This window comes from Oratosquilla oratoria, chromosome 13 (genome assembly GCF_046742065.1).
Source record: "Oratosquilla oratoria isolate Oo_2021 chromosome 13, ASM4674206v1, whole genome shotgun sequence".
NCBI lineage: Eukaryota > Metazoa > Arthropoda > Malacostraca > Stomatopoda > Squillidae > Oratosquilla > Oratosquilla oratoria.
In genome coordinates this window covers 6528083-6535582 of record NC_134789.1, presented here as the reverse complement: position 1 = coordinate 6535582, position 7500 = coordinate 6528083, and the positions used below count along the sequence as shown (strand labels likewise).

The 7500-nt window shown below is 40.3% G+C and overlaps 1 long non-coding RNA gene across 1 annotated transcript in view; it reads left to right on the top strand.

Annotated features, from left to right (window-relative positions):
* The window catches only part of LOC143032111 (uncharacterized), a 93611-nt gene that overhangs the window by 51270 nt on the left and 34841 nt on the right, over positions 1 to 7500 (top strand). The window contains exon 3 of the long non-coding RNA XR_012967073.1: positions 4966 to 5062. This is a non-coding gene — a long non-coding RNA (uncharacterized LOC143032111). The remainder of the gene's footprint in view (positions 1 to 4965; positions 5063 to 7500) is intronic.

The following is a 7500-nucleotide window of genomic DNA, read 5'->3' as shown; positions in this document are numbered from 1 at the left end:
AAGATAAAAAAGTAATAAATAGAAAAAAATATATAATTATTTGAGTACACACTACACGATTCCATTCAGTAAAGGGAAGTTTCTTATAAGCACAATGAAAGAAAAATATTTCAAAGTGAATCCTATTGTATGGATAGAATGCTCGCATGAGATGACCAATCAAGATGACTCTGATGCAGATTTATGTCTATGGAGAGTGAAGAGTGACCAATCACACTAATCAGTCAGTATCTGAAGTTGAAGGTCAAGCTGCTAAAGATTGTAAATCTAGTTAGGAACTATACGAACTTGACATCATTGAGGGGCAAGTTCTATTATTTTAATTTTAATTTTCTCTTCATAAATTTATCTACTTATTCATTTTAGTAATATATTTATCCATTTGGTTTATGTATATATCTGTTTCTGTATGTTTGCTAATCTAGCTATGTTTCGTTCTGAGGGAGATTCATGTCTTAGGAAGATGTCCGTTGGAGGCGTCTCATTTAGTGTAAGTAAGCGTAGCCGGATTATGGCCTCTTACAACCACGAGCTCTGGTGATGCAACATTAATAGACAGAAGCAGGTTTTAAGACATTTGTTGCGAGGTTCATCTGATGAGGCTTTCGGACTAAGAAGCAGAATATCACGGCATTAGCAAAGCGAAGCTGTATTGAGGTCTTGACGGCCGGAGGCGCAAGAGGGATTAGTTGTTAGAGGTGAATAATCCGTTAACAGTAAGAGGATGCCGTCTTGCTGGCAAAGATACACGCCACACATATATAACCAAGGTATCAACTAGCCAATACGCCGGTAAATCCTTATGACTGAGAACGTCGAGATTCATTAAGTTGAACAAAGTCCTTTGGTCGTAGCCAGAATAAGGAATATATGTGTTAACTCAGGGATGGTATCAGATTTCCTTCAGCAGAAAGAAATAGTTTTCTGAAAACCAAAAAAACAAAAACGCTAAAGTCGACTCCCGCAACGGAAGTCTTATCGAGAATGTGTTGAGACCTTTTCTTCTTTGTCCCAAAGAGCGCGTCTCGCCCAATTAGATTCCCGGCTGAATGAAAGTGTCCGGCTCTCGTACAGTTTCCGAAGCGGCGACGGTAGAAATGGCGATCGCGCAACTTGAGTTATAAGTAGAACGAGACAAGCATATCTCCGAGCTTCTGAAGCCATGCTAGACGATTACAGAAGCAAAGCGAGAGCTGCCGCGGCCCGAGATAAGAAAAAGATGGCAAAAGTCAGGTAAAGAAGAAGTGCTGGACGGAGACTGGACAATGGGTCGTGTCTGCGACGATGCTAAAACAGGTTTTGTTGTGAGTTGCAAGGAGTAATGGTGTTGATGATAAAGATAACCCTCCCTGCGGGTGCTGGACGAAGACGAGAAGAATACTTAACGATAAGAACGATGTCGCCTCCTATTTTTTCATCATCGCAATAAATGTTGAAGCTACGGCTCCTATTTCAGCTAAAACGACGTTAATGGCAGTTGTAATGTTGTTGTTGGTGTACGAGGATTGGGGGGAGGGACAGCGTAAGAGGACCAGGTGGTCAAGATGGCAGACACTAGTTTTGATGACGTGTTGATAGACGTGGTCTATGAGAATAAACTTATCAAAGATTTCTTTTACTTGTTTTATCACTGTTGTTGAATGATTGTTTTGTAGTTCTCCAATCGTCAAATAACTTTTATGTCAGCTTTCATTTTTTTTTTCATGTTTTACTTGTGTTCCAGACATGAGCTTTTAATCAAACTGTTGAGGAAATTTTAGCTCTTATGTAAATCCTTGTCAATCTAAAGTGAACAATTGATTGACAAAAACCACGTTGGACATGATTTAAAAAGTTGATTGCTGTGCCGCTTACTTCGAGTTCATATAACTAAGAAACGAAGATTATTATTATTATTTTTTTCTGTTCACCCTCCTTAGTGCGTTGGTTGCATAATCGAAAGTATGCTGGTCTAGAGTTTACTTATGGTGGTATTCTTAAAAAAAAAAATTCTTTATATAAATTTTATATAAATCCTTGGAATGGAAAGATTTATATAAGTAAAGATTTTTTCAGAATACCATAGTTAAAATCTTACGGTGGCATTCTTAAAAAAGTTCTTTCCTTGTAGAAAAAAAATCCTTTCCAAGAATTTATATAAGATACATAAAGATTTTTTTTTTTTTTTTTTTTTTAAGAATACCACTGTTAGCTTTGGGTTCGAATCCTGTGCTTCTCTTAAATTCCCGGCAGTGACTGTTACTTGCTCCAACAGCCCAAGCGCATAAGGCAAAGGTGACGGCTTCGGCCACAGCTACACGCTGCCTATCAGATATGCTGTCCACAGTAAAATGAAAGAGACAGTATTGGAGAATTACCAATGAAGTGACGCATACCATCATGAATTATATTTTTCAAACATTATGCGCTTTTTTATTCTATCTCATTCTATTTTATCATAGACTCACTGAAGATGGCAACGTTGATTACCGAAACGTTTGAAAAATTAAGTTAATGGTGTTCGTCGTCTCGTTGGTAATTCTCCTGCTACCAAAGTTACCGTTCCCTACCAACGCTCCTGTTTCTGATGAGACAGTATTGGTCTCGCGGACGAGGATCTTTCTGGATCTAACGAGAAGAAGGGGTCGGCTGGAACGGCGTGACGGACGAGTGCGAGAGAGGAAGGTTCGGACAGGCGGAAGAGATGTAGAAGGGTCGTAGAAAATGGGCGCGATGGCTTGGTGTGTCGTTTTGTTGCTCTCACGTTTCTGCGTAAGGTGAAGATAATCGGAACCTTCTGCTAAGCGATGGGATTTGCATAAAGACTCGCAACATCAAAGACGAACAGGAGGGTAAGGAATGAACCCTAAGACTACAGGAAGAGTAGAGTCTGCGGAAGGAGTCCGGCATGAAAGTATGGTGACACAATCGGCCATAAACCCGAAGAAGAAGAAGAAGAAGAAAAAAAAAACTATCGGCGGCAACGATAATGTAACAAGTACTTGGGATTATGACGACTGTAAAAGTGGCGTCGCTGACGATAAGGACTAAAGAAAGATGAAGAGCGCGGGGACGAGCGCTTTAATGGTTCCGGGTTATGGCTGTGATAACGGCGGGCCAAACGACGAAGGCGCCGAAGAAGTGACACGTTACAACGAGGGAGCGCATTGGAGGCGACTGGGAGAGGCAAAGGCAAACCGTACTCGGCCTAGTCAGGTGGGAGAGTAAGAGGAGGAGGAGGAGGAGGAGGAAAAGGAGGAATGGAGAAGTAGGATGAGGAATAGGAAAAAGAGAAAGAAGAAATAGAAGGAAGAAGAAGAGTAAGAGGAGGAAAAGAAGGAGAAGGGGAGGGGAGGAGGAGGAGAAGGAGGAAAAATATGAGGAGGAGGAGGATGAAGATGAAGGGGATGAGGAGGAGGAAAAGGAAAAGATGTCTGTGTTTTCTTTTGGTGATGTTATCGTGACTTAGATGGATATGGGGGCTCGTTCCATTTCTTCTTCCTTCTCTATCTTAAGCGTTGCCACTTTTCGCTGTCGGCGACTAACCTTACATAGCGAGCAACCCCAAGTGATCCTTGTTACAATTGTTGTTGTTGTTGTTGTTGTTGTTGTTGTTGTTGTTGTTGTTGTTGTTGTTGTTGTTGTTGTTGTTGTTGTTGTGTTGTTGTTGTTGTGGTGGTGTTGTTGTTGTTGTTGTTGTTGTTGTTGTTGTTGTTGTTGTTGTTGTTGTTGTTGTTGTTGTTGTTGTTGTTGTTGTTGTTGTTGTTGTTGTTGTTGTTGTTGTTGTTGTTTCTAGGAGCGTCGTGGTGCTGTCGTTCTTATGCAAAGCTGACATCCATCTGGTTAGTTACAGCGGACACCTTGACCCAAGATATGGTAGAGGGTTTGTTGTGAGTTTATCTTAATATCAGGTCATCAGCAATCCCAATGAGTTATGTCTCCCCTTAGAAACCAACCCTTACCCCTGTACCTTCTTGAACATCATGATAATTCTTACATAATGATTTATCGCTTGTACAGAAGTGTTGCTCAAACTTCCTACTCTTCGGAAATAAAACTAGAAAAAACACTTCCAGTTTGACCCTCCATGGACATTACTAAACACTTCTAGCGTGCCTAGCGGTCACATTTAATCAAAAGCAAGGTGAAAGTTGTAAAACGACATAATCACTTATCTATTAGAGGTAAACTGAAGACTCCCAGAAGCAACTGTGTTGAAAAGTTAGCGTTCCTCTGATGGACCTCCAGATTGGGATCCATTTATAGGAAACATTAGAGGGACTCTGGCGACGGCATAAAGATGACCCAGAATCAGATATTGGAGAAACGAAGATAAAATTGAACAAGACATTACATCATAAGAGAGACCTCATCCTCTTGGAATAATGAGGTGAATAATCTTTAACGGAGCGAGGGGTTTAGGGAAAAATGATCTAAAAAAGAAATAATTTACGAGACTGGTTATGTCACATTAAAATCCTTGGCACATACAAAGGCTCATTCGTCGACTCTTATATGCATCAATTCAGACCAGGGAATGACAATAGTGAGCGTATCCGCGTTCGCGTGCGTGTGTGTGTGTGTGTGTGTGTGTGTGTGTGTGTGTGTGTGTGTGTGTGTGTGTGTGTGTGTGTGCGTGTGCGTGCGTGTGTGTCCATATGCTTATGTGTTTGCGTGTGCGTGTGTCTAGATTACATGTATATAATGATATATATATATATAAATATATATATATATATGTGTGTGTGTGTGTGTGTGTGTATGTGTGTATTTATATATATATATATATATATACATATATATATACATATAACATATGTCATATATATATATATATATATATATATATATATATATCATATATATTTCCTATATAATAAGACCAATAGTGTATAGTGTGAAGGACATGGTGCACCCCATACTGGTAAGATGTTTTCGTCATCCATTCATAATTCTTCAGTGATAATTGTGATATTTCTTCTGCAGGTAGGCTGTGGGCTCCATCTTCACCTTGTGTACAGACGGCCGGAGAAGTAAAATTGCCCTTCAGCCGTTTTGGAAAGGAACAGAAGCCAGTACTCTTGTAAGAAAGCATTACCTTACTTGAAAATGATCCTACTATTACACTTTCCGTACTGTGTCTAGTTTAAGATAGAATAAAATATAGAAGGAAGTGTACTCGAGAACCTACTCAAGTGTACATTTGAGGACCAGCATCCTTACAAAATCCTCCTGCAGAGGGGCAAACTAATCCTCGACCCAAGGCAGATGGAACGAGGGAATATGCAGATCAAGTAACTAATTCGTTCTAGGTCGTTTGTTAGCAGCCCCACCCCCGCCCACCCGCCCACCCGGGAGATGGCCCAATGCCGTTTGGTTCTTCACTACATGACCAATAAAAGTTTACGGTGGCGCCAATGCACTTACGATACACGTGGTTTTAATGGAGCCTGTTTGTACACGGCAGTGCTTGAGCCGACACAAACAAACAGGTTTCCTTTATACTCGAGGTGGTGCTTCTCTTGGTGCATATTGTCATGACGCGGTGGCGGTGGTAGTGGTAGTGGTGGTGGTGGTAGTGATGATGGTGTTGGACGTGGTGGTGATGGTGTTGGAGGTTAACGTAGTGGTGCTGGTGGTATTGGATATGGTGGTGGTGGTGATGAGGGTGGCGGGGTTAACAGTGGTGGTGATAGTGGTGGCAGTGGTGGTAATGGTGCTAGCAATGGTTGTGATTGTGGTGGTGAACAGTGGGAGGAAAAGAGAGTTTAGTCGAGTGTAGGGACAGTGTAGATCAGAGACGGAAGAAGAAGAAATATAAGAGAGCACGATGGAGAAAAAAGAGGTACAGAAAAGATGACGCGTGAAGGAGAATTAGTGAGAAAACGGGGGTGATAGTATAGGAAGAAGAGCAGTTTTGGAAGAGAGAAATGAAGAGTAAAAATAGAAGAAGAGCACGAGAAGACAAAAAGGAAGTAATAGAAGAAGAGAGCGGGGGATTATTTGTTAGTGTGATAGAAATAGAGTGATAGAAATAGAGGAGAAAAGGAGAGTGGAAGGGAGGTTGACTGAAGGGGAGGGTGGGGATTTGTTGTCAATGATCAGAGGTGAGATGCAAATCGAAATCTAAAAAAGGCATAACAGAGTTCATAGTTACCAAGGTAGGTAGTGTCTGCTTTTGGTATATATTAGAGTTGTATTCGAATACACTACACAATGAGGGAATGGGAATTATTACCACTGGAAGAGAGGAAGACTGTGTTGTGTCCATGACACACACACACAAGGGACCGGTAGATGGGAGGAGGGTACTAGACGGGGTCAGTTTGATGATGGACGTAGAGAGCACCAAGAATGAAGAAGCGGTCAAGCGGGAACAAAGGGTTCCGAAGTTGTTGTCCAGAGTGGTTACGAAATGGGAGGAGAGTTGCACTGATCAGTTCGAAGGATGAAAGAGGGAGGGAGGGAGAGAAGGAGGGAAGGCGAGAGGGAGGGAGTGAAGGAGGGAAGGCGAGAGGGAGGGAACGAAGGAGGGAACGAGGAAGGGTGGGAGGGGGTGATGCTAGTATACTCGCTTGACCGACCAGTGGTAGAGCTGTTGGTGGTGGTAGGTGGTAGGTGGTGCTGGTAGTGGATGTTACTGTGGTGGAGGTAGAGATGGTGATGGTGGTAGTGGTGGTGGTGGTGGTAGTGAGTGTTATTATGGAGATGGTGGTAGTTTAAACAAAGTGCCCCTGGCATGGTCTGGTAAATGCCTCTCTCCACCCCATTTTTATTTACATATAACAAATCATGGACAAAGAAAAAATAAAATAAAATAGAATAAATAAATAAATAAATAAATAGATAAATATATAAATATACTCATGTATATACAGTATATATATATATATATATATATATATATATATACATATACATATATAATATATATATATATATATATATATATTTATATATTTTTATATATAATAAAATAAAAACCATGAAACGGGGCTTCATAAGAGATATAGAACAGTCTTCCAATTCAAAACTGAGTTTTGAAAGAAAGAAACATCTTGATATTCTTTTTTTTTAACATTTTGAGTTGTAGGTGAACAGATATACGCCAAAAGGAAAAGAATATTTCTCACGGTAGAGGGAAAGAAAGTATGAGCGTTTTGTAAAAGTTCATTTGAACATACAAAAGAATTTTTTCAAATACTCCAGTATTTTATTAATGTATTTATTTATTTGTTTGTTTAAGGTGATAATTGACAAGTAAAGAACCTGGGCTTTCAAATAGAGGTCTTTATGGAAAATTGCCAGAATGTACCAATTACAACCAGACATTAACATCCTCACCAGCTTTTGAATAATCATAAACATCATCAAATGATATAACGCGATTATATTTCCGGCAACCTATAACTATCTCTAGTCCCCTATAGCTTACCAATAAGATAACGACATTACGGCTCGCTTAGTCGAGTCTCTTAACCATCCAGTCAATCCATCTGCTACTGTATTAGAAAACCGACT